The following is a 25,655-nucleotide window of genomic DNA, read 5'->3' as shown; positions in this document are numbered from 1 at the left end:
GGGGGGGGGGGGACTGTTAGACTTGGGCAAGAAGGTCTAGAAATTTCTTTATTCCTTCCTTCCTTCCTTCCTCCCTCCCTCCCTCCCTCCCTCCCTCCCTCCCTTCCTTCCTTCCTTCCTTAAAGATTTTATTTATTTGAGAGAGAGAGAGTGTGTGGGCAGGGAGAGAGGCAGAGGGACAAGCAGACTTCCTGCTGAGTGCAGAGCCCGAGGCGGGACTTGACCCCAGGACCCTGAGATCATGATCTAAGCCAAATGCAGACGCTTTACCGACTGCCCCTAGAATTTTCTTTTTAGATAAATGAGCAGGAGGGGGAAATGCTGACTCCAACTCAATTCACTCTAAATACAGATTTCTGTCTCCTGCAAAGCCAGTCCTCAGAGTGTGTAAGATGCTGCTGAGAAGCCCTGAGGACCCCATTCAGTAGGCTGGGATGGGATGCAGGAATACACACTTCAACAAGACAATAGGGCCACCCTTCGAGAAACACTTGGGGCTCTGGTCCACTGGCAGAAGTCTTTCCTCCCCATTTAGGAGACAGTGGAGGCAGGTGTGTATGTGTGTGTGTCCAGGGGAGGGAACGGTTCTCATCTACCAAGTAGGGATCTGGGAAGGAAGAGGAAAAACAAATTATGTACATGGCGGCATGGCCCAGTGCCCTCTCTCTATGCAGCCGGGAAAAGGAGCAAGTCCTTCTGGGGAGAGCTGCCAGGTGGCCGCTAACAAGGCCTGGAGGGGCATCCTGACACTATCCCAAGGGGCCTAGAGGAGAGGAGTCCCCAGGTTCCTGAGCGGGGGGCACTCAGAGCCCCTTAACCCACCCCATGCCGGATGGAGTATGCCCCTCCCCCCCCAAGACCCACCCTTCTTTCCGAGTGTCCCCCTGGAATTTGTGTTGGAAGACCAACTGGTAAGCGCATTTCCAGGCTCTGTGATTTGAGCAGATAAGTGTGGGATGACTCAGAGCGAGTGGGTGGTGACAGATGCCTGCAGCGAGCTCTGAGCCAGGCCTGGCCGGTTCTGGGTAAGCGCCTGGCTTGGGTCTTGGCCTAACATGAAGGGCGAATCCCACCAGGGGATAGAGGGCTCTGGGATCCTGAGCAGAAAATCTGTTCAAACGGATGAATCCCTAGCCCAGTCCAGCCCCGTCCCACCCAGCCCCAGCTCAGTACAGCATCAGCAGCAGGGTCATCAAGAAGCCCTCAGCACTCGCGTCAGAAGTCAGAACCCATGTGTTTGAGGGGTCCATGCGGGTGCTGTGCCAGGCCCTGCCCCCAGCATCTGGGTGCTGGAAGTTTCCCTTTCCTCTTTGTCTGCCAGGGCTTAAAAGCTTGGCATTCCTGCTCTCTACTAAAATGCAGACACCCCTCCGAGGACAAATCCAGATTCCCTATTGGCTCAGTCTTGACTCTGAAATAGGAAAGCTCATCTGTCTTTGGAGCCTGGCAGAGACTCCTTATTGTGAGGAGGTCCCGTTATCCAGAAAAGTCACCTTTGCAGAACTACCTGCCCCCGTCATAGCCGTGTAAGGCAGAGTAGGTGCTGGTGATGGTGCTTGAAGGATCACAGTTATAGTTAACTTGACTTTTTGGATAAGCAGAAATCACCCTTCTGATCCTTTTTTTTTTTTTTAAGATTTTACTATATATTTATTTATTTTGAAAGAGCGAGTGCAGGTGAGGGGAGGGGCAGAGAGAGAGAGAGAGACTCTCAAACAGAATCCTTGCTAAGCATGGAGCCCAACACAGGGCTCGATCCCACGACCCTGACATCATGACCTGAGCTGAAATCAAGAGTCAGACGCTCAACTGACTGAGCCACCCAGGCGCCCCCACCCTTCTGATTCTTACTGGTGAAAATATTTCTATAAAAATGTCTTCACACATCTCAAAGCTTGATAAGAAGCCTGGTGTGGGTCGTATTTAACCGGCAGATGGCCATGGTTTGGGGGAAGCGCCAGGGCCTCTACCTCCACCAGCCCCAGGGGGAGGGCAGGGGCAGAGCTGCGGCAGCAGGGGCCAGGGTCGGAGGCACTCTCTCCAGGAAGGTGTCTTTTCGCACCTTGTGCTCTACCATCTTTTTTCCTTCTGGAGAGAGTCCCACACCCCATCTGGCTCACTGGAGATTCTGCGTGTTGCTCCCGGTTAAGGGGAGGGTTGTGCGCTGTTCAGTCACCAGGTGAGGGTAACATTCCGCCTGTCTCCACAAGATCTTTTCCTGAACGCAGGCCATCCCAGCTCAGCCTTCCATCTTGGAAGTCTCCATTGCCCCAGATGCCCACGGGTATCAGCCCCAAGTTTACTTCAAGCCGTGAAAGTGTGATTATGAATGTGACTCAGCCAGTGGAGCTTGCAAAGCAAGGAGAACACCTGCATTTAAGGTCCAATCCATGAGCTGCTTGGGTTATGAGAAAAGGAAGAGCCCCGTAGAGTTTTCTGAGATGGTGCTTCACCTTGGCACTCCTTAGCTCCTGCTTCTGTATCTGGTTCTCTCTTCAAGAAGCAGAGAAACCCTGTCCTCGGGGCTCTCCAACCACAGCAGTCCTGAACCAAAAAGAAAACGTAGACCAGCCTGGGAGACAATGTGGAGCCCTGATTTCACAGCCCCTGTTTTACCTTCCTCAGGCCGCCTGGAACCCTCCATCATGTTGTCAGCCCCCCAACATGGTGGGGGGGTAACTGCAGGTGGGAGGGCTGGCTCTGTTCCAACTCACCGAGTGTCTGTTCTCTAATTCACTGGAATCTGTACAGCGCGTCTCTAACTCATGGGTGACTAACGAGATGAAGCCATTATTACCAGGCAGATGGCAGACTCCCTTAAAAGCAGACACGAGGCAATAAAATGCCACCACATACCTCACTTGCAAAGCAAAATCAAAACAAGAACCCAAATCTGGTTTTGTTTTCTTGTACTTTTTCCCTACTTCCCCCTATAGCTATATCTTAGGAAATCAAGAAAGGAATGTATGATTCGAGGAAGACAGGGCAAACATGCCACCGTGACCTTCAGGAGACGGCGGTGGCAGGGGAACCACACTGAGCCAGTAGACAGCTGTGTGCACATGCAGCAGGTGGGGTGGAGGGGACAGAGTGGGCTTGACCAGCTCCAAGGACAGGAGGGCCACTGGCCTGCCTGGAACAGCTAGGGAACTATAGGAACCCAACACAACCCGCAGCCCTCAGGCCTTGATTTCCTGGTGAACAATCAGAGTGATAAGACCTGGAGAATTCTATCAGGAAACCAGATCACTGGCTCAGCACGGGCACTCCGGAACTGACCGCTCACCGACAGGAAGAGGCTGGCTACTGATGGAGGATCTATTACAGGTGGGAAACTAGCCCTTGTCAACTGGTCTTCCCCCCAGTCCTGTGAGGTCTTTGGTTATCTCCAGTTTCAGAAGAAAAATCGGGCTCAGAAAGGTGAAATAATTTGCCCATGGTCCCCAGGTGGTAAAGAGCAGGACACAGGCTCAAGGTCAAGTCTGACTCCCAAGTCCAGTGCCAAGGGCCTCTGGGTTTGAGAAGGCAACTTCACCGGGTTCTGGAACATCAGGTGCCTATGATTACACCCTTCTCAAAACCCCAAATTTGAGTCATTGAGGTCAGAGCTCTGTACTCTGTCATTAACTTCTTTTAGGTCTCTCCAGCCTTCAGTCATGCTCGTGGAAAAGAAGTTTATCCAGGCAGAGGAAAGGTTTGCCAAAGAGCACAGAAAATCCATGGATTCAGGCCGACTACCCTTGGTGGTAGAATGGCAAGGCCTTGGGGCCTTTGGGCCTCGGGGCTGGGGAAGTGTAGGGCCTGGTAGGTCCTGCCCGGCCGCCATGCCATGATGCCGGCTAAGACACACATTTTCACTGTTGGAAGTTTGCCATGAGCTCAAACAGTGCAGTGCGGGGGTGGGGGGCAGGGGAAGAGGCAGGGAGTGGGGGCAGCAACTTCGGAGTCAGAGGACCCATCTGAACCCTAGTGTGTCATATACCAGCTATGTAATCTCGGCAAATATTTCAAGTTCACAGAGCCTCAATTTCCTCCTGTGTAACATGAGGCAAACCTCCCAGCATCATCATGAGAACTAAGATAATAATTAACATCCATGAAAATGCCATTTGTGGCACCTGGTGCCTAATACATAATCAATAAATATTTACCAAAGTGATATGGAGACAAATCCCTTTAAGAAACGAAAACCCTAACTGACCATAGGGAATTATCAATTGAATGAATCCACCTACAAGAACTAACTGAACACAACTTAACAGAAAATAATCCACAGGACAGAAAGCATAGGCATGAACCCATCCTAGCCCACAGGCTGTGTATGAGGGAATACTAAGGGGGTTTGCTAGAAGGTACAGGTCAAGACTTGTCAATGTGAGCATCCTGTGGGAGGACAGACTGCAACACTTTCAAAGGAAGAAAAAAGTTTATGGTTTGAAAGAGAACAGTGAGGAGGTTAGAAAAATCCAGGAAGGATCTATTAGTTAACAGCTGAGCTGAAATCAGGATGCAAAATTAGAACGTCCACTTTCAGGGATCCCCGGCTGTCCGGTACTACTGACGATGAGGTCAAGACCAAGCCTCATGCTCACCTTGGACGGCCACTGCCTCGCACATAGCACTCAAGAGTTTGTTCCAGTAAAAGGGTTGACTTTAATACTGGCCTGGGGTCCAGAGCTCAGCAGAAGCCCATGACAAAGGGGACATCCTCCCCACCATTCTCAGTCCACTCATCTCCCTCCTCCCCATGCCTGCCTCATCAGTGAAGTCCGGGCTGGGCCTCGGGGCACCCAGTTTCTCTTCCCAGTTCAATCCTTGTGACCGTAGGTGAGGCAAGGTGGCTAGATTTTTCAATGACCCCTGCTTCATGAATGTTACCTCCAGTGTCCTCATGCATAAAAAGGAGTTAATGCCTGTCTCCTAGGCCTCACGCTGGGCTAAAACAATTAACCAAAAACAAAGCAAAAACAAACCAAAAACCCCACCTTAGATTTTTCCAGCCCTCGGAAGTTCCCATGCAAACTGCTGAAGCAGAGGAGAGGGGAAAGGCTGTACTGCTCTCCTCTCAGGTCAGGAAGTGAGCTGGGCTGTTCTCAGAGTCAGCAGTCAGCCTGGCTGAGTCGAGAGGCGGCGGAGCCCATGGGGCACTGGTCCAATCTCCCTGCAATCTGTTCATCGCTTCCCTAGGAAGCTTCCTGGGCTGACCACTCACGTCCCTCCCATCTGCCCCCACACTTCTCTCAAGTAGCCGCACCTGACAGCCCCTGAAAGGCCCTCCATTTGTGTTTTGGGGTCTCCCCTGCACTCAGACATAAGCCTGCGTCCCACTGTCGCGAGCCCCTCTGTGCTGCCCCCTCCCAGCTGCCCCATCTTCAGCACTTGGCGTCTGCCGCCATCCCGTGCTTGATTCTCTACTGTTCCCCAAGTCTTGATCTGTCTAATATTCTGTTCCCTCCCCGCTAGATCATAAGTCCAGAAGCACAAAATGAAGCCTCATTCTTCTATTTTCCTGCCTCTGCCCCCACAGGGTCCCCCTCCCCCCATCAGCAGCGTCAAGTACCCATCACAGACTCTGAGCTGAAGTTTGGTCACACACGACTCATGTAGCCCTTATGGAGGGGGTTGTGGGGGGAGCCCACAAAACTCAGCAGCTTGGTCCAAGCGGCATGCTTCCCGTCAGCGGAGGAGGCCGAGACGAGAGCCTGTGCGGCCTCCAAATCCAGTCTCCTCCAGTGGCAGGGCTACTAGCTGCCGACTCAGGTTCTCAGCCCCCACCCATCTCCTCCCACCCAGAGAACGGACAAGCCTTGGCTCAGGCCTGGGGGTGCACCTCTCCCATCCTCCCCTCTTCCCTTCCTGCCTGCTCCCTCCCAGTTTCTGTTTCTTCAATGGATCCTCCATAAGTTAAAAAGCAACAAGTATGCCTCCTGGAGCTCACCCTCATCGGGCAGGAGACCAGTTGACTATGTGGTCATGAGCCTTCCAAGGGACCACACAGGTGGTGTCCACGGGCTCCCACATCATCCCCAATCTTTTCTGCTCGGGACAAATTTCACAAGTGATGACTCGGGAAGTGGGAGAAGAAAGGCAGAGGGTGTCAAGTCTGCGAAGATGTCAGTGGGGAACTTCAAGCCCGGTTGGGAAGGGGGGGTGGAGAGTCGCACTCAGGAGCGGGCAGCTCCAGCTCCCCCCAGCCGGCAGTTGGGCGGGGAGGAGGGACAGAACACAGACAGGGAAGAGCGACCAACACGCCCCCACATACATACCACCTTCACTACTACCCTCTTTAAATCCCGAGGAAAAGTTACATAAGGAGAAAACATACAGCTCCGAGGTAGGGAAAGAACGCTGAGTTCCACCTGGGGGTGTTTAATTTAATAAGAGGCCCCCGCAGAACAAAGCGACAATTCAAAGGCAAAGAGAGGAGACAAAAGCATCCTAAGGGGGGAAAGCCACACACACAGAAATGCACAGTCACCACGCAGTCGGGAACCCGGCTCCGCTCCGGGGGTCAGCTTACTCAGCCCCAAGTGGTCCTGGGGGTCTCCTCCTGTGGTGCGGACGGCAGCGGGCGGCAGGTGCCGGCGGCAGGACGCTGGCCCACAGGCGGCTGGTGCTGCAGCCACTGCGCTCCCAGCTCCGCCAAATCCTGCTGCCGGCTCCGGAGGCCCATGAGAGTGGGGTTTCCCACCCCCTCAGCACAGGCGAGTTCTAGGGTTCGGCTGCTCCCCGAGCTGCTGCTGCCGCTGCACGTCTGCAACAGATGGGGACCGGGGCTGGGCGTGTTCCCAGTCCCCAGAGCGGCGCACCACGCGGACGCAGACAGCAGGAGCTGGCCCGAGACAGCGCAGGCGACAGTCTTGTTGGCTGGAGCTGGTGTGCTGCTCAACACTCAGGCAGAGCGCGGGCAGATCCCCTCAGTGACGGGCTTGCAGCCAACTGTCATTACCACCTGTGCCAGAGGCTGCCGGGAGGCAACTCCTTACTACACAGGCAAGTGAGCAGGAGGGAGGGCTGAGCCAGGTCTCTTAAAAAGACAGGCAGCAGGACAAATGACAGCCGGGGCAGCCGATGATGCAGCAGCCCGTGGCATCTGGGCCCGAGGTCCTGAGGCCAGCACAGGCCCTGCTTGGCCCCCATCGACACAAGCAGAGGTCCGTTAGCTTCAGAGGACACAGCACGGTGGCTGCAGCCACCCGGACTCCCTGGGGAGCCCTGCCCTTGGAATACAGAGAATCCCGGTGGAGGCCCTTCCCGAAGGCTCTGCTGGGGAACTTCCCATCGGAAACCGGGCCCTCTACCCTACCCACATAACCTGCAGCATCTGGAAGGCAACACAGTCCCTCCCTGGGTGAACCACGTCTTATTTTCCGTAATTCTGATGCTTTGACATCTGTGGCCTCGCTGACCCAGGCGGGACCGCCCTCCCAGGGTTAGCCACTCCCTAGAGAGAGTGAATAGCTCACCTGGGAGGACGCCTTTCAGACGCAAAACAGCCCATCCGGAGCACGACCGCCCTAACCTCTGCCCTCTGCACTCATCGCACCTCGTCACCTTGCGCCCGCGCTGCTCCCAGCTCCCCGCTGAAATGATTCCATCTCACCAATCCCAAACCCACTCGCCCTGCCTGGCCCGCGCCTTCCAGCAGCAACCACAGCAAAGGCCCTTGACTACATCCTCCTCTCACGCCTTGCACCTCCTGACCCAGCCCCCTGCTTCTCTGCCTGGTCCTGCCTGGAATGCTGACCCCCATTTCTAGGGATCTGTGAGCATGGTCAACTTATTCCTTCATGAAGAAGGAAGTGTCGGAGTGTCTTACCATACCTGATTAAAACGAATCCTGGGTAGCCTTTGATGTGGGAAACAAAGGCAGGAGAGAAATTATTAAATTTCCTTACGCTCTACAGCCCTTTGACGAGTCCTTGAAACAGGCAGAGTGACATTCCTCTAGGGACCAAACTGCCTCGATGTTAATACTTTGCTAAGGGCAAAAGGCAATCTTAGCCCAACCCCCAGGATGCTCTAAGTCTACTTTAATATATAAAAATTCCTTTAGAAATTTCCTTTATCTTAAACCCCCCCAAGGATACTTGTTGGCCATCACCCCCAAGCATATGGCCCACCAATACACATCTGAAGGGTCTCATGGCTCAGGTTTTATTAGACGGTAATACATGACCTTTTCCCAACAATAGCTAGTCCCCTCAAGATCCTGGAAACCTTGCTTCCAAAATTCCTTAGAGACTTACGCTATCTCTAACCCCCTCCCAACTTGAAAATATATACTGGGCCACTCTTCATGACCCCAGTGCAGCTCTTTCTGCCCACGGGTCCTGTCCCCATGCTTTAATAAAACCACTTTTTTGCACCAAAGACATCTCAAGAATTCTTTCTTGGCCATCGGCTTCTAACCCTAATGTCTTCCCTACATCACCTTCACCTACTTCCCTGGGGAGTGTGCAAGCTGGTTGGAAAGAAAATGGATCAGGAAAAAATGGGGTGGGGGGGGTCTCCTGGCTGGCTCAGTCGAAAGAGCGTGTGACTCTTGATCTCGGGGTTGTGAGTTCGAGTCCCATGTTGGGAGTGGAGATTACTTAAATATATATTTTAAAATTAAAAAAAAAGAAAATGACTTCAGAACCCTGCAATGTTCAACATTAAATAAAACGTACTAATGACTTCAACTTTTCAGCAGTGGAGAAATTGCTTCGAAAGACAGGGAGCAGCTCATGGCTGCAAGTCCACAGCCTCGAAGACTCTGTTCTTCGATCCTATGACAGGATTTAGCTGGCAGATTTGTGGTTCAGGAAAGGGTGACAGCTGTGGACGAGGTATACGGGATGCTTCATGGGGAGAAAGGGACGCTGCATGGCTTCCAAGGCTCATGAACCAAAAGGCAACTAAGAGTTTGGTACTTGAAACTCCCAATAGGGTTGGAAGTCTGTGGCTTTCTTAAGGTTCCTTTCTGCTCGGAGGCTGGTGGCTGTGACCCATTGGTCCATTCTGAGGTCTGAGGAGGGATCAGAGGCACTGGGCATGGGGCCAGGATCTCTCTGGGCACTAGGAATGCTGAGGTCTACCTGAGAAAGTCGCCTGGACCCGGACACTGTTTTCTTGCCTATAGAATGAGCAATGTGTTACCTAAAGGACCTCCGGACCCTCCGGGACCTAAACACAGACATTCTGTGACAATAGCTCAGATCCAAACCATTTCCCTGAATCTCAGGTCTTCCTCTGAGAAAATAATCTTAGTGAAAACAGTCACTCTGCATATCTCCCAGGGCTGCTGTTGGGACAATGGATGAGCAAGCTTTGGACAAAAATAAGCAGCAACTTGGGACGTACAGGGTAATTCTGGAACCAGAGGGCCGTGCTAGTGTAAACTCACAGCTTAGCAAAAAGCTGGTGCCTTTTAGTGATGAGTGGAGCCAAGGTACTAGTGGTCAGTCAGAGACCCAGCCAATCACAGTGTTTTCTCCTGCTGGTTCTGGAACTAGCCTCGCTGGGTTAGCTAGGCTTGTTTTATTTTGTGCTTTATTCCAAAGTATACAAATAAGCCTGAGGAAAAAGCCTAATTAGTTTTGCTTGGAATGGCTGGAGACGCCAGGGAAATGGGCTTCACCATCCAGAGCGTCCCAAGGCCTGCTGCACCTGGAGACAAGTGCCTGCCGATGGCTTGCGGGGTGTGAGTGACCTTCTGCAGTTGTGACGGCCAGAGATCCCACCTGTCAGGGACCTGGCATTACGTGCTGGGGATCCAGGAGCATCAACAACCCCACTCCAGCCTGCAAGCTACCAGCCACAAATACGGTTACTGCTTTCACCCGCATCATTCCCACTCCCCCAGTCTCCACTGCACCCTGCGTCCCTGCTTCCTCCTCAGGCTTGGAGCGATTCCACCTACTTCCCAGAGAGGGTGGAGGTCCGCTCTCCTGAAGGAGAGGCCCCAAAGATCAAAGACTTTTGTGCAGCCGAAGACCACCGTTGGCCGATCTCTGGTCTTGGGCATATTCCTGCCTGTGGGACATTCCCTCTGACTCACCGCCCCCTCACTAATTAATCTTCCCAAACACTGCTTTCTGGGCATTGCCCTTAGCACCCTCACCAGACCAAAAAAGACAAAGCAAAACAAAATAAAACAAAACCCAGAACACTAGAGCCACGCTACCTGCAGAACAAAGCCACATACTGCAGTAAAGGAAACCAGGCCCATGCCGGCCTGGCCCACGTCCACCCAACCTTCCAACCGCCCCGGCTTGCACGAAGCTATCACCCAGGGTCCTCACGGGCCCCTCAGCACCCCATGCCTGCACACTACCAACTCTGCAGTTTTGTATCCCAGAGTCCTCACGGGTCCCCCCCAGTCCCAACAGTCTTTCCTGACATCTGTAGGTTATTACCCAGTCGCTCTTCTGGAATTGATTTCTTGAGTATACGTTAGTGCTGGGTATTTACAAATGCTGTCTCAACTTGCACAACAGGTAAATGGGTAAGATAATACCTTTTTTTTTTTTTTAATCAACAAGGAAATGAGTTGCCAAAGTTACGGACACAGCAGTGACAACACCAGGATTTAATCCCAGGTGCCTCCCCTCCAGAACCTGGCCGTGTCCACGCTGTTCTAACAGGTTCACACCCCACTCCCTTTTATTTATTTATTTTTGCTTATTTGTATTCTTGTATTTGGGTTTTTCTGCAGCACAGGCTTGTTTATTACGTAATTAAAAATAAGAGGATATGCTCACTCTTGACGTTGGAAAGTTCCCCAGCAGAGGTCCGTCCCAAAGAAAATCCGAAACGCAGGTGCAAAGGTGGAGTGCGCAGCAGCGGGGAAGGCTCTGACGCCAGCCAACGTGCGAATACGGATTCCTGTCTGGCATGCTCTGATGGAGTCATGCACTGCGGGGTAAGGAAATCACAGCACACCACAGCAGTGACTTCAAAGATGACAAATAACAAGGGAAATGCGGCAGGAAAACCCCAAACTGGTCCCTGCCTTATCTCAGCTGTGTAAGAGCCACCGAAGACTAGAAACACATCACACAGGAGCAGGAAGGTGCCCCTGCTCCCCACCCCTCCCCTGGTCATGGGTAACAGACCTGGGTTCGATTTCTGAACACCCCAGGAACCCAGCACAGACCCTTGGCCAAATCCCATGCCACCTTCAGCCGTGAGCCTGAATGCCAAATGCTGCATGCCAGCCTTGGCCCGTGATGAGGCGCCAAGTGCAGGAAGGCAGCCAGAGCCCCAACAGCAAAAGGACCCAGAGCCCCATGTCCATACTGGCCACGGCGACAGGCCCATGTGGGGAAACTCACGGACCGACAGCAGCTGCTCAGCAAAGCCTATCTCCCTCCTTTTGTAGGTGGCCAGTGCTGGCCCTGCACTCCCGGCAGCGATCCTGGGGCTGCTGGATCCGTGCATGGGCAAGCCAGAGACACTGAGGCCAGAGGACTCCCTGGGCCCAGTGCCGGACTCCTGGCTGCACTGGCTGCACGTGTATTTCAGTCAGGAGCTTGGCAGCCCAGAAGAGGGGGCATGGCATGGTGTTAGCATGGTGTTGGCTTAGCCATCCGTCAGAAACAGTGTCTGAGATGTACTCAGTCAAGCAGGGATGCTGACGGTTGTGGCTCTTCCCTTTGGGATCCCATTCCTACACCCTGAGGCCAGCCTCCCTGCATCTATTCGCACTCTGCAATATGTTGGGGGCAGTTTGGTAGCTTCTAGAATATTCCAGCTGGGAATCAAGATGACAAAGAGGACGACTCAGCATGTCCAACATCCTTACTGAAATCTATACCAGAAGACAAGAAATGTCAGAGCTCGCTCCTTTCTCTTGGTGGAGTGAGTGGTGTTCAAGGTAAGTGCATGCTAACTCGGGCTGGCTCAGTAAGGGCACGGGGCGTCAGCATCTCTGAATAAACCAGCTTGAGAATCTGCCCAAGGCAGCGGCAAGACTCCCTTTGAGCTACAGGAATAGGTTGTAGCCGCCGCCTAAAAGCATCTGTGGGATCAGAGAGGGAGACAAGCTGTAAGAGACTCTTAAGCATAGGGAACAAACTGAGGGCTGCTGGAGGGGAGAGGGTGGGGGGACGGGGTAACTGCATGATGGACGTTAAGGAGGGCATGTGATGTGGTGAGCCGTGGGTATTACATAAGACTGATGAATCACTGACCTCTACCTCTGAAACCAATAATACATTATATGTTAATTGAATTTAAATAAAAATAAATAAATTTAAAAATAAATAAATAAAATTGTTTGTGGGGGTTTGGCAAACTCTGGTCTGAGATTTCCTTTCATTGTAATATACCACCTGGTACCACGGCTGTTGGGGTGTGGGGTGGAGGGGGGACACAGGCCTTATTCACCTCCCGTACTGGAGGCCGTCATAATGTACCAGCACCTGGATGTTTGCCGCCTCGGTCTCGTGTGCCCCACAGCCTCTCACGGGATCCCTCCGGCCAAGCAGGACTCGCAGTTCGCAACCCCTGGTCTGTATGCTCACATGCAGCCCTTGAGCTCTCGTGCCCTGGTTTCCATGGAGAGGAACCAAACCCAATCCCTCAAAGGGTAACCATTTCTCCATCGTTCACAGCCAAGTTCTGGACTCTCAAAGGTCTTCAGAGACTTAGACAACTTTGTGGAGCCGCACGTGTGGAGACTGCTCTTGGGCCTCAGTCTCCCCACAGGCTGACTGTGGAGCAGGTCCTGAGCCCCCCACCCACAGAAGCGCCGTGTGGATAGACCGTGTGAGTGTGAGTTGGAGCCCACCACTCCCCCCCCCTTGTGGAGCTGCCGCTCTCAGCTAAGCCAGTGAGTATACCAGCTCTAAATCCCAGCGACCGGTTGGGAAGTGACTTGCCCCCCAGGCCACGCAGCTGGGTGCTGAGGGGGCCAGGATCTTGACCCCTGAAGTCACAAGGGCTTAGCCCTGCCTGCCGGAAAGCTCGCGGGGCTTGTTCACGTGGCCCCATGGTGACCTCTCCAGACTCAGTCTGAACAAGTCCAAGGTGTGGAAGGTACAGAGAACAGATGGTGGAAGGGGAAGGATTTGCCATCTGTGCGGCCGCCAAAACAGTGATGGGGGATTGGGGTAAGACACACGTGTACGCACAGGCACATGTGTGTACATGCGCGCTTAGGTCTCTGCCTGCCAAAGCCCGCATGGACCTCTCCTCCTCTCAGGGTCTTCTCCGAGCCCACCCCCAGCCCCACAAAACTCTCCTGTGCCCCCTGCCCCGGTTCCTCCAGCGTGCATCGTGTTAGCTTCTAGGGCCCGCCCCGTAGCTACGCACTGTTTTGAATACAGCACGGTCTCTGTCATCGGCCAGCCAAGGAGAACACTCCTCAGATCCAAGAAGTGGGAGTCTGCCATCTGGGATATAGTGTCCTCACCTTGAAAACCTCACCTTGGCACTTGGGAAGCCCCCATTTCCTCTTTCATTTTGTTAAGAACAGGATGGGCTTCTCCCTTAACACCATGTTCCCTTGGTCTGTCCCCGCAGCCCCCCACGGCTCTTGCTCCAGCTCTTGGTGGTCCCTCTCCTAACAAGAAACGCTCACGGAGCTCCCGGCCACAGAACACAGGAGAAACCGAAGACAGGGACTCCCAACCGGGGAGACTTGAGTCCTGGCTGGGAGGAAAGTCACGGAGACAAGGAACAAGCAGGCTGAGGGTTAATGGGGTACAGACAGCAGCCTCCACAGAAGTTTCCTGCAGTGGCTACTTTGGAAGAAAGTTGTAAAAAAGAGCTTCCTGAAAAGAGTAAGTTTGAGGCTGAGGGTCTGAGAGGTAAGCAGGAGCAGCTTAAGAAAAAGAGGCGTGGGAGAGTCCTTGGATTTGTGGGCTCCCCCGCACATGCTCCTTCCCCAGTCCCTGGACACTCTGCCGATTGGAAGGCTCGCAGCTACCAGATGCTCTAGTTCAGCCCAAAGCCAGGCTCGGCGCGTCCACAGCTGAACGCCGAGGGGCCGAGCGTGGCCGTGTCATGCAGGTGCTCCTGTCCTGAACGTCTGTGACCTAAAACCACCTCAAACGCTCCGCTCAACAGAAGGCTCTGGGCTGCCCAGGTGGCGCGAGGCAGGCGGCTGCCTCACACGCACCAGTCTTCCTGATTTAATTGAAACCAACACGAATCACACTGGGGCATAAAGCAATTTTTTCCTCCAGACTGCCCTCTATAACCACGCCCCAAAGCATGTCCTCTCTCAGGCTGGATTCATCTTCCCTAGTGGACTGTGAAGGGTAAGAGTCTTCACTCGTCCTTTTAAATAGATGCCACTTTTCTATGCCAGTTCTGCCATTTACTAGCGCTGTGACCTTGGAGGAGCACTGAACCTCTCTGTGCCTCAATTTCTTCTTCTGTAAAATGGGTTTAAGAATAACTATACCTACCCCCACAGGGATGCTGTACGTGACGTATATATAGAGATGTGCATGTGTACCCACACACACATGTGTATTCTAAATACAGAGACACAGCCTGGTGCGTAGCATGGGCTGTGTGGGTGCTGGCTCTGAGTCTTAAGGGGGTGACCAGGGCCTGGGAGCTGATGGGAACCAACAGACTGGGAGACAGTATGGTCCATTTTAATGATGTGGGACACAGGTGTTGAGCCCTACTCGGCATCTCCTGCTACAGTAATTGCCATTAGAGACAGAGCCTCAGAGACTGAACCTTAGGGCAAAGTAGGAAATGGTGAAAGGTAATCCACAGAAAGTTCTGGAAACACACACCTGCTATCACCTCTGGGACAGGTCTGGGGCTGGAGCAGAACTGGGGATGTCCCACAGAAGCCCCTAGCAACAGAAGGGGCAGCAAGGCCAGGAGAAGGGTGTGGATACCGCCTCCACCTCCTTGCCTGGGCCCACTGACCAGGGTTCGGTGAGCCTTCCCCTGCTGGAGCCACACAGGAACCAGACACGGGCCCTGCCCTGGAGAAGCTTTTGACTCCCGCGGTGGGAATGAGGCACAGAGGTGCAGAACACGCTCATGGGATAAGCTCGCAGACAGGTGTCCAGTGTGCTCAGAGAGGATGGGTCCCTTTGGGCTGAAGGCTCTGAGCTGGGGACCAGGCAGTGGGCCAGTAAGATGGGACCAGCGGCCCCAGTCAGTGCTGGGGGGTGCCTGGGGACAGGGAGAGCCACCACACCATGCAGTCAGGCTTCCTTCTTTCTCACAAATAAATGGCTATTGGGGATGGGGAGAACAATGAATCTACAACAGAAAAATGTCAGCCCTGATTTAAAAAAACAAAAACAAAAAGCCACCCTCCCGCATGTATCAGCCTTGGGGAAGCTGAGCCTCTGCCAAGCACGGGGCATCGCTGTGCACATCTAAGTGTCCTTAGGACACCTCAGGGAAGCCTGGTTTTCAGCTCCCATCACCCCCTTCCCCTCCCACGCCCCAGCAGAAGGAATGTGCCCCAGCTGCAGAGCCTGCTACCTGACCTCCCGCCACCTACCACCTACGGGCAGGAGCCCAAGGCCTGAGCCGGTTTCAGGGGCAGGGGTGCAGTCAGCCCTCCCACGGGACCAGGCGTGGTCCTGGCACAGTGCCTGCCTGCAGACATCCCCAGGAAAGATGGGAGAACAGGAAGGTTCACGTCTCCAGGTTTGTTGGCTAAAGGAATTCCATCTCAATGCACTTTTCTGAAAACTGAATGAACACTAAAACTTCAGCTAAAACTTTTTAAACATTTTAACAATTTTAAAAGAAGTCTCTCAGAATGCACTATACCCTTCCTTGCTGTCGTGGGTCGAATTATGTCCTAACCCTAATGTCCCAATACCTCTCAATGTGACCTTACTTGCAAAGAGGGTGTTTATAGAGGTGATCAAGTCACAGTGAGGGCACTTGGGTGGTCCTGATCCAATATGACTGGTCATCTTATAAACAGCGGATATTTGGACACATAGACACATAGAGAGGGAAGAGCCACAGGGAAGACAGCTGACTAGGAACCAAGGAGAGAGGCCTGGGACAGATCCCCCTGAGAGCTGTCGGAGGGAGCACAGCCCTGCCCACACCTGCATTTTAGACTCTCGACCCCAGAGCTGTGACACGATCCATTTCTCCAAGCCCCCCGGTGCGTGATGCTGTTACAACCACCCCTGGAAACTAACACACGTGCTTTTTTTTTCCCCCTCGTGTTTCAATAGCTTAAGACAGAATTCACAACTTATTCACGATAAATTCACCCATTTAAAGTGCATGATTAAGTGGTTTTTAGTACATTCACAGGGCTGTGCTCTGTGCCATTGCCACAACCAATTTTAGGACATTTTTCATCACCCCAGAAAGGAACCCCATTCCTGTCAGCCATCCCTTCCATTCCCCTGTGCACTCCCCAGCCCCCCACAACCACTGAGCTCCTTTCTGTGTCTGTGGTCTTGCCTGTTTTGGATGTTTCCTGTAAATGGAATCATTCACCACGTGGCCTCTTATGAGTGGGTTCTTACTTTCTTAACCAGAATAAGCCTAGGTATGTAAACATGAGTCAGTACCTTACGGGGGAAACCCGCTGGCTCAAGGATCAGAGTTTGAATCGCTCTGTGCCCCTAAGTGTGCTTCTTCACCTGTCTGACCCAGAGGCCCCCCGATCAGCGGGAGGGCTGCAGCTTCGCAGGCCGGGGATAAGGGCCCGCCAGCGCTGGTTCTAGTCACTGTTAATCTCCTTCTCGTGCCTTGAAGACTCGTTGCCACTTTATTAAAGTTGTCATTTACTGCAGAGATGGCACTGGGGGTACCGGGCAGGTGGGGCCTCGTGGGCCCTTCCACGGAACTCCCCAAACTGCTGAGCTTTCCTAGTAGTCAATGAAAAAAAGTTTTACATCGGGTAGCCCAGTGCTACGTTCTGCACATAAATCATTCCAGTTTTGACTTGATTCTTCTGGCCCTTTCTGCACTATCAGCTTCTAAAGAGATTCTCGGGTTTTTCTGTTTGTTTTTTAGATTTTATTTATTTATTTGAGAGAGAGAGAGCAAGAGCACAAGCAGGGAGAGGTAGAAGCAGACTCCCAGCTGAGCAGGGAGCCTGACGCGGGACTCAATCCCAGGACCCCGGGACCATGACCTGAGCCGAAGGCAGATGCTTAACCACCTGAGCCACCCAGGCGCCCCTAAAGACATTCTCGTTTCCGGAGACATCTCACCTGCTGCCCTATCCCAGAAGGAGCCTGACCACCATCCACACGTCTGTGACCAGCTCATCACCCACTTGCTAGTTAGTGTGGGGGGGCACTAACCACAAGCTCTGTGATGGGGAACTCTTCTGTCTCCCCAGAGCCTTGCTGGCCCTGCTGACAAGACAGAGGCAACTCCCGGGGGCCCTAGTGCCATCCCTGGGCTTAGTGACCAAGACAGGCCACCCAAGGGACGTGAAGGAGCCACTGTGACAGGCGGGAGAGGCAGGGACAGGCCGGCTACAGGAAATCTCTAGAACATGAACGCTGGTGCAGCTCTGGCCTTGCTTCGTGAGCATTCACTGTGTACCAGGCATGCGGAGCACAGAGCCCTCTGCCATGAGCCGCAGGAGAAGGAGTCTGGGACCGTCAGACTCTCAGTTGCCTCACCTGCCCCAGAAGTTTTACAACTTAGCCACGTCAGAGGCTGGGGAGGGAGGGGGCAAGAAATGACACCCTCAGTCTGTTCCTGGAGCTTCCTCAGCCTGATCCTGGGATCCTCCACCAGGGCCGGGCCCAGACACAGGCCCAGAGCCACTCCAGTGGGTGGGAGCTGGAAGGGAGGTCAAGTCAGCTCCTGGCAAAATCCTTTGTCTGATGCTCTGAACCTGGAGGGACCATCAGAAGCCCCCGGGGCACTATTTCATCAAAACATAGATGCCCCGATTGTCTGGAGAGCTACTGCCTCAGGATTTCCAGGGCTGAGAACAGGCGTTCAGGGGGCCGAAATGCACCCTAATTAAGAACCAGCACCTCGTGGTAAAGGCAGGGAAATAACACGGTTGTTCACGGCATCATTTGGCCTCAAAATCAAAGGTGCCTTTAGGAAGGGAGATACAAAGTCAGGAATCGGAGCCTTCCCTTTACGAAGGCATCAGGTTTCAAATCAAAGCAAACTAAAAAGCTATCGCGTGGACTTCGGATGCTCAAGGGCAGTGCAGTCAATTGCTCTCGGTCCAGAACGTTTATAATGACCTAGAAGTCTTCTCAGAGGGAAACTTCATAACTGGCTCAGGTCAAAGGTCCCAGCACAGGCTGCACTTGGCTCTGTGGCGTTCTGCCTGTCTCCTGACACCCAAATTCCGAGAAGATGTAGATGTGCTTGGGTTGTGCGGACTATGCTAACACCTAGGCGTGAGCAATGCACGGCAGATGACCGCAAGAAGTCCTGGGCCGCGGCTAACAGGAGAGACAGTGGTCACCGGGAGCTGCGGGCGGCGTTCTCTGAATTGTCATGAGACCACAGTGGCCCCGGCGGGCTCCGCCCTCTGACAGACATCCCTCCCGCACACCCCCAGCCCTGACGTCAGGCCCAGCCACACGGCTGGCTTTTCCCAGGAGGAACGCGTGCCACTTCCCAAGGGAAGGTTTGGAAGCTGTCCTGTGTTCTAACACCATCTCTCAGCAAGGACTCAGGGACGGTGCCTGCAGCTTGCGTCCCCAGAACAAATAGGGCACACCAACTGGGAGAGAAATAAACCTCCATCATTGCTCACCACTGAGATTTAGGGTCATTTGTCACCCCAGCATCACCTGGATGACACTCACTGTCACTGCCCCTCGTCCTGTCTTTCTTTGGAGCCTATTCCCTCTCCCTACGAAACCTCAGCTCACAAACTTCCTGTGGTTGGAAATGCGGTTTTCTTGGCTTAATCCCCCGTTATGCTATTTGAATCAAGTCTGGATTGAAGGGGCCCCTGAGAGACAGCCCTGAATCTAAATACAACACGATTCAACAAATTTACTTTCTCTTACTCCCTAATTATTAATACTTTGTATGGTTTGTGTCCTCTGTGATATCTTAAGACAATGTTATGACAATCTTTCTGTTAATACTCAAAACCCTTAATGTAGAGCCAGACACCAAACACGTGCTCTCTCTTGGCTGGGTTTAATCTGACAAACGCGTACTAGACACTCGCTGTGTACCAGGCACACAGGAAGGGCACAAAGATGAAGGGTCAAGTCTCAGCCCCTTAAGCAAGTCCTAGTTTCAGGGGAAAGAAGACATTCAAGACCGATGTTTTGCCTAAAAGGCCAATGCCAGTTTTCTCAGCCGTCTGTGTCTCTCTGGGGCTCTCCTTGGGCCCACCCCTCAACCACGGATTTATTCAGTGTTACCCTTAGGACAAATGGGTTAGGTAAAGGTCTACCCAGAATAGAGACCCTGGCACTTCAAATCCTTGCCACTGCTAGCCAGGCCTAACTTCCTGCCCCCACCCCAGGACTCCTTCACTTCCCTTTCCTGCCCACAATTACCTCCAAACAAAAATTAGTAACCAAGCAACGGTATATCCTCGGTCAGTAGTGACAGTGACCGGCTAAGTCTTGGTTTGCCCAGGACTGACCGGATTTTAAAACAGAAAGTCCCACATTCCAAGAAATCCTCAGTCCCTGGTGAACCCGGACCGCTGGTCCGCCTGAGGGACTGAGGCTGTTGCCCTGCAGCCCCCTCGGACCTCCCCCTCCCCCTCCCCCGAGGCAGTGTGCACCTCTGCGTGTCTATCCCCACCACCGGCCGGACCTCCCACACCCATGCCCGTTTCCTTTCTGTCTCTCCTGACTTCCAGCTCCACGAACGTTGCCACTTTCCAGCCCTTTGGTAACGGAGGAAACACCCTCCCACCTTTCCCTTCCTCTCGGTTTCATTTATTTGGTAAAAATTAGCCCTAATCATTGAATAAGAAGAGAGCCAGGGACTTGTGTTCATCAGGAAAAAGTAATTATTATAAGAGAAAACAAAAGTTTTAAAGTGAAATTAAACCTAAATACCAGGGTCCCCAAGTCCCCGGATATATCGAGGATGTCTAGAAGGATTTGGAATTCCTGTAACATTGTCCATTTAGCTCTTTTTCCTCCTCTGAACAAAGCCACTTTTCATAAAATGCAGCTTTAGAGATAAAACACCACTGCAATTCCATTTTGCCTCTTGCTTTTTAATTACTACATCCACAGCCCCACTTACCCAGCAGCGTTCCCAGCACTGCAAAGCCACAATACAGCGGAGACTGTAGCCACGAAAGGCCATGCTCAAGCCAAAACCCCCTTCACTGCCCATCAGCCGACAGAAACAAGGATCAGAGACAGCTTAGGATGGGAAGCTGGAGCCAGAGAAACAGAGAAGGGGGGCCGCTCAAGCCAAGTCAGACGTTTGGCTCCAAACTGCCTGCGCCCCACGGGCTCTCAACCTCAGACATACATCATCTGGGGAATTAAAAACAACAACAACATCAGACTTTCTAATTACATTCACCTGGGGAGCAGCTGGGCACTTGGGAGTTTTAAATGCCCCTCAGGTGAGCCTGATGTGCAGCCAAGTTTGAGACGCACGGCGGGAAGACCAAGGAAAATAAAAACACGATGGGTTACAGGTGCCCATTTACACAAAGAGAACGGAGCAGTTCCTGGGTAGAAATGTGGGCTTTTCCTGATACGCGTTTCCATAGAGATTTCTTGAGATGGTTTTGAGTAAAACCTGGATTTCCGTAGCCTTTCCTGGCGTGGTTTCCAACACCAGGGCTCGTACGTCCCTGAGCGCAGCCCCAGGGGGTCACAGGGCCCCATGCTGGTGCTGTTTCTCCCCGATGCTACTCGGACCCTGAGCAGACGCAGTGAACCCTGCCTCACCCTTCTTTACCTGCCCGGCTCGTCCCGTCCAGGAAAAGGCCAACGGAGTGATGCAGGGCAATGTGAGCCTCGGTTCTGAGCTCCTCTTAGAACAGAGGGTGAATGGCATGTGGATTGGGGGCTCTGGGCATCACCTACTCATTCAACTAGTAGTAACGAGCCCCTGCCGCCCAGGGGGAGCCCCAGCCCAGAACCCTGAAATGAGTGCAATTCCTTGTCCATGGGTCTCCACGCTTTTGTAAGACCTGCATTTCCTTCCCGTGGAGCCTTGAGGCAGGTCCCGAGGGTCAGGGTGGCCGTGTAGCGGTCCTGAGAGGAGGGAATTGGGATGGGCATCAAATACCAGCCACACAGCTGAGGGTGGGGCTGTCCTTGAGAGCAGGGCGACATCTGATTCATCGGGCCTAGTACAGGGCCTGACGAACAGTACGTGCTCGGCAAACATTTGTTGAGAGAGAGAATGAATAATGCCTGGAAAAAAAGAAAAAAGAATGACGAAAAGCTCATCTCACTAAGATGGCAGCGATAGAAAGTGTGGAAAAGCAAAAGTGAGAGGAAAAAAGAAATTTCTGCAGTTTTGGAAACGTTCTTCATCCCTTTCAGGGCCCTTGGTCTCGTGGAGATCTCGATCGGCAGGATACTGCCAATGCGTGCACTCACAGGGGTGCCCTATGCACTCTGACGGGTTGTGCGTATCCTTGGACATGACAGCAAAAGCACAGGCAGCAAAAGACAAGAAGAGATAAATTGTGCTTCTTCAAAATTCAAGACTGGTGTGCTTCAACAGACACCAAAAACGTGAAAAGACAACCCCCAGAAAGGATGAAAACATCTTCCAATCATGCATCTGATAAGGGGTTTGCATCTGAAATATATAAAGAATTCTCACACTTGACAGTGAAAAGACAACTCAATTTCAAAACAAGCACAGGGTATGAACAGACATTTCTCCAAGGAAGATTTACAAATGGACAAATGGCCGAAGAGCCCAGGGGAAGATGCTCGACCCCATCGGGCACTAGGGAAATGGAGATGGAAGGCACGAGGCTCCCCACTTCCCACCTGCAAGGACAGCCACAGCAAAGAGACACACGGGGACATGCGCTGGTGAGGACACGCACACGCCGGGAGCCGCGTCCACTGCAGGGGGAATGTCAGCCAGCAAGCCCGTCTGGACAACCGTCTGGCAGTCCCTCAAAAGGGAAGCATAGAGCGACTCCAGCAGCCAGCCGCCACTCTGCTCCCGGGTGTGAGCCTGAGAGAAATGAGGACGTACACCCACCCAGACATGCGCACATGAACGTTCGCAGCAGCACTATTCCTCGCCCCCAAAAGGTGGAAATGACCCCCGATGTCCTTTAACCGATGAAGAAAGCGCAGTGTATTCACACCATGGAATTTCGTAAAGCCACAAGGAGCGAAGTAGTGATGGATACAACACAGGTGAACCCTGAAAACATGCGGTTAAGTGAAAGAAGCCGGGGCGAAGACCACGTTCCAGGATTCCATAAGAGAGCCCAGAACAGGGAAAGGTATAGAAGCAGACAGTCGTGTGGTGGTCGCCTGGGGGGAGGCGAGGGCGGACGAGGGAACCCGTTGGTGATAGCCTCAGCGTCAGGGGGTTCCCTCGGGGGGATGAAAATATTCCAGAGTTGACTGTGGTGATGGTTGCACAGATCTGCGGATATCCTAAAAGCCATCGACTCGGACCCTTTGCACGGGTAAATTGTGGCTCTGTCAATTGTACTCAATAAAGCTGTTCGAAAAAAACAGAAGGTGTGTAAAGGCCAGCAAAACAACAGTTCGGCAACCACACTGAGCCCCGTTTGTCACTGACCCGAGTGGCAAAAACGATGAAGGAGCACGACACATTCTGTCAGCCAGCCTGTGGGAGAAGAGGCCACAGCCGCCTTCACACGTTGCTATTGGAAATGCAAATGGATACAACCCTTCCCGAGGGAAATCTGGTGACAGCTAACAGACGCGCATGAGCGCGCGTGGGAGCACGTGAGCACACGGACCTTGTCTGCATCCTTGTCTGGGTCTCGGTAGGTGCCCCGGCACCATGCTCACTGGCACACGCAGTGCGGTCTACAGTGCCAGCCTGCACACTGCCCAGCGGGCTTGGCTCAGCATCCTCGGGAGACGAGCAACCGGCAGGCACATCACCAGCTCAGCTGAGGTCACTGATACCAATCAAGGAGGCAGTGAGTGACAAGAGTGACCACAGCCCTGGCCATGCAGAAAGAAGGGAAAACAGGAAACCAAGACAAGCCTGAAGGAGGAAGGGGCTGGGATGGTGTTTGGGAAGATGGGCTGTGATATGGGAAAGGCCATGAGAGGCTCTGCCTTTCTCTAAGGTCAGAGACTGTGTCTTCTCCATACTTCACCATGTGGATTCTCTCAGGAGAGGTTTCCAGCAGTGAGAATGACAAGTGCAAAGGCCCGGAGTCAGGAGCAGGCAGGAGCAGGCGGGCCTGTCTGGGGCACAGCAGTGGCCCGTGTGGCTGAGGTAATCGATGGGGTCAAAAAGGCAGTGAAACCATACTCATCTGAACGTGACACGGAGCCACTGGAAGTTTCTATCAGGGAAGGCATGACCTGACATATTGTAACACAATCACTCTGGCCCCCTGTTGAGAACAGACAGTCAGGGGCAAAGATGGAGATGGCCTTCAACTCCAGGTTGGAGCCAACCCACGGGTGATGGGGAGCGAGAGGAGAAGTGGGCAAGAGGACCTAATCATGGAAGAAAACCGGGAGGGAACCAATGGGGTCCTGGGACAGTGGCCCTGACAAGGTGACAGCCCCGTGTCATCTGCTCCCAGACACTGCCTCAAAAGTGAGTGTACATCACAAGAGAAGCAGAAAATGGCTCATAAGGGGCGCCTGGGTGGCACGGTCGTTAAGCGTCTGCCTTCGGCTCAGGGTGTGATCCCGGTACTCTGGGATCGAGCCCCACATCGGGCTCCTCCACTAGGAGCCTGCTTCTTCCTCTCCCACTCCCCCTGCTTGTGTTCCCTCTCTCGCTGGCTGTCTCTCTGTCAAATAAATAAATAAATAAAATCTTTTTAAAAAATGGTTCATAATCATACAGAAATAGTCCATATGAGAATTAAGGCATATAGAAATAGTTAAAATAAATATTTTTTAAAGATTGGAAGCTGTCCTGAGAAAGGGTGCAATCGTGAAGTAGAGAGACGGAAAGAGAGGACTTAGAAGGTTCTAGGCTCAGTGCTGCTCTGCCCACCTTGCTGGCAGGGAGCTTTTAAGCATTAACACCTTTATCACTTCCCTTTAAGGTACTAACGATCTATGAAGGACTTTTTCTAGTGACCTTGCCCTGGGTCCTTCACTCCTCCTTCTGCAGAAGGTCCCTCTGAAGGGTTAGAGTTAGGGCCCCTGGTGTCCCACCGCCGGCAACCAAACCAACCCTAAGCGTGGGGTGTTAGGGCAGCTGCTCCTGGCAAAGCAGGGCAGAGAAGAGACCTCGGTGAGGGCAGAGCTAGTGCGGGAGTTAGGAACGGAGTCTCTGCGAAGGCGTGGAGCTCCGGGGATGAGCACAGGCCAAGGCAGGAGGGCAGAAGGGGCAGGAAATTCTACAACCTGATTCCACCTTTTTGTCCCTTCCAGGTGGATCCTCCATTTCTAGAAGCAACAATAGTGACGCACTAGACTGGAAGACTGGAGACCAACTCCTAGCTCTAGGGCACGGTGGGCTGGGGTCAGCAGGGGCCAGAGCATGGCACAATCGCATGGCACTGTTTCTTAGACTACAGAGGGCCTGGTGTCCCCTGGTCCTGGGCAACACCGCAGCTCCACCAGGCTTGGCCCAGCTGGCCTCCGTCTGTGCCCCCGTCTGTCCCCTCGGCGCACTCAGCCTGAGCAGCCTGAGGCTGTCACCTTGGTCTCGGGCAAGCCCGTTTCCTGGACATGTCTGACTTGACTTAACTGGAGGCAAGGTCAACATGAAAAAGAGCAGGTTCTCCCAGTGCCAAGTCTGTAGACTTGCAGCCGCCAGATACACGAATCAGGCCATTTCCTAATCGTCTAGGAGTGGAACACGATGTGCTTACACACCCCCACCCCCCGGCCACCCAGCACTCACCAGACCAAAATCTACATAGGAAAACAGTTTTTTCAAGAATCAAAAAGGTAGTAATTTTCTCAGTCATGAGCCAATTACAGAGACTGACAGGAAGGAAGGAAGGAAGGAAGGAAGGAAGGAAGGAAGGAAGGAAGGAAGGAAAGGAAAGAAAACATAAAGAAGAAATCGATGATTGATGGACAGGCAGCGCCGCGGATTGGGATTCGCACCCGGGTTTGCAGCTAAGCTGTCTGCAGCTCTGCGCACACCCTCCCTGCCCCAGCTCTTTGGGCCTCAGTTTCCCCAACCTAGAAAATTATGGTCCATGAATCTGTTAGTTCTGTTCTTTCTCACTCGGCGAAGTCGTATTTGGTGCCGATTATGTGTAAGAACAGTAGTGTTTACCATTCCAAAAGCTTCAGGCACACCTTGCCCACGTCTGATACTTTGACACTGCTTCGTGGTTTGCCACGTGCTTCACCTGCACCATTTATTCCTTCAACGAGGGAAGACGGGTGTGAAAGAAACACTGCCCTGGGCTTTGGTCACCACTCGGGGAGGAAGGGGACGGGAGACCTGGTCCTGGCTGGAGCTCTGTCTGGACCCGAGGTGCCGAGCCCCAGGCTGTCTGTCACCCCGGCAATGTCACTGGGCATGGAGAGTGACTCCTACTCCAGGGAGATCTCTGCACAGAGCCTGTGACACCGCGTGGGCCAGGAAGCCACGGCAGCACAGGCTGAGTGCACTCTCTG

The 25,655-nt window shown here is 53.0% G+C and overlaps 1 protein-coding gene and 1 pseudogene across 6 annotated transcripts in view; both read right to left on the bottom strand.

Annotated features, from left to right (window-relative positions):
* Nucleotides 1-25,655, bottom strand: part of PRKAG2 (protein kinase AMP-activated non-catalytic subunit gamma 2) — a 255,589-nt gene that overhangs the window by 201,468 nt on the left and 28,466 nt on the right. The window lies entirely within an intron of this gene.
* LOC121105876 overlaps nt 1-25,655 on the bottom strand; it is a 31,090-nt pseudogene that overhangs the window by 4,968 nt on the left and 467 nt on the right.

The sequence above is a fragment of the Ursus maritimus genome, unplaced genomic scaffold (assembly GCF_017311325.1).
Source record: "Ursus maritimus isolate PB19 unplaced genomic scaffold, ASM1731132v1 scaffold_3, whole genome shotgun sequence".
In the NCBI taxonomy this organism is placed as follows: domain Eukaryota; kingdom Metazoa; phylum Chordata; class Mammalia; order Carnivora; family Ursidae; genus Ursus; species Ursus maritimus.
The sequence above is the reverse complement of the archived record's forward strand: the minus strand, read 5'-3'. Positions and strand labels throughout refer to the sequence as shown.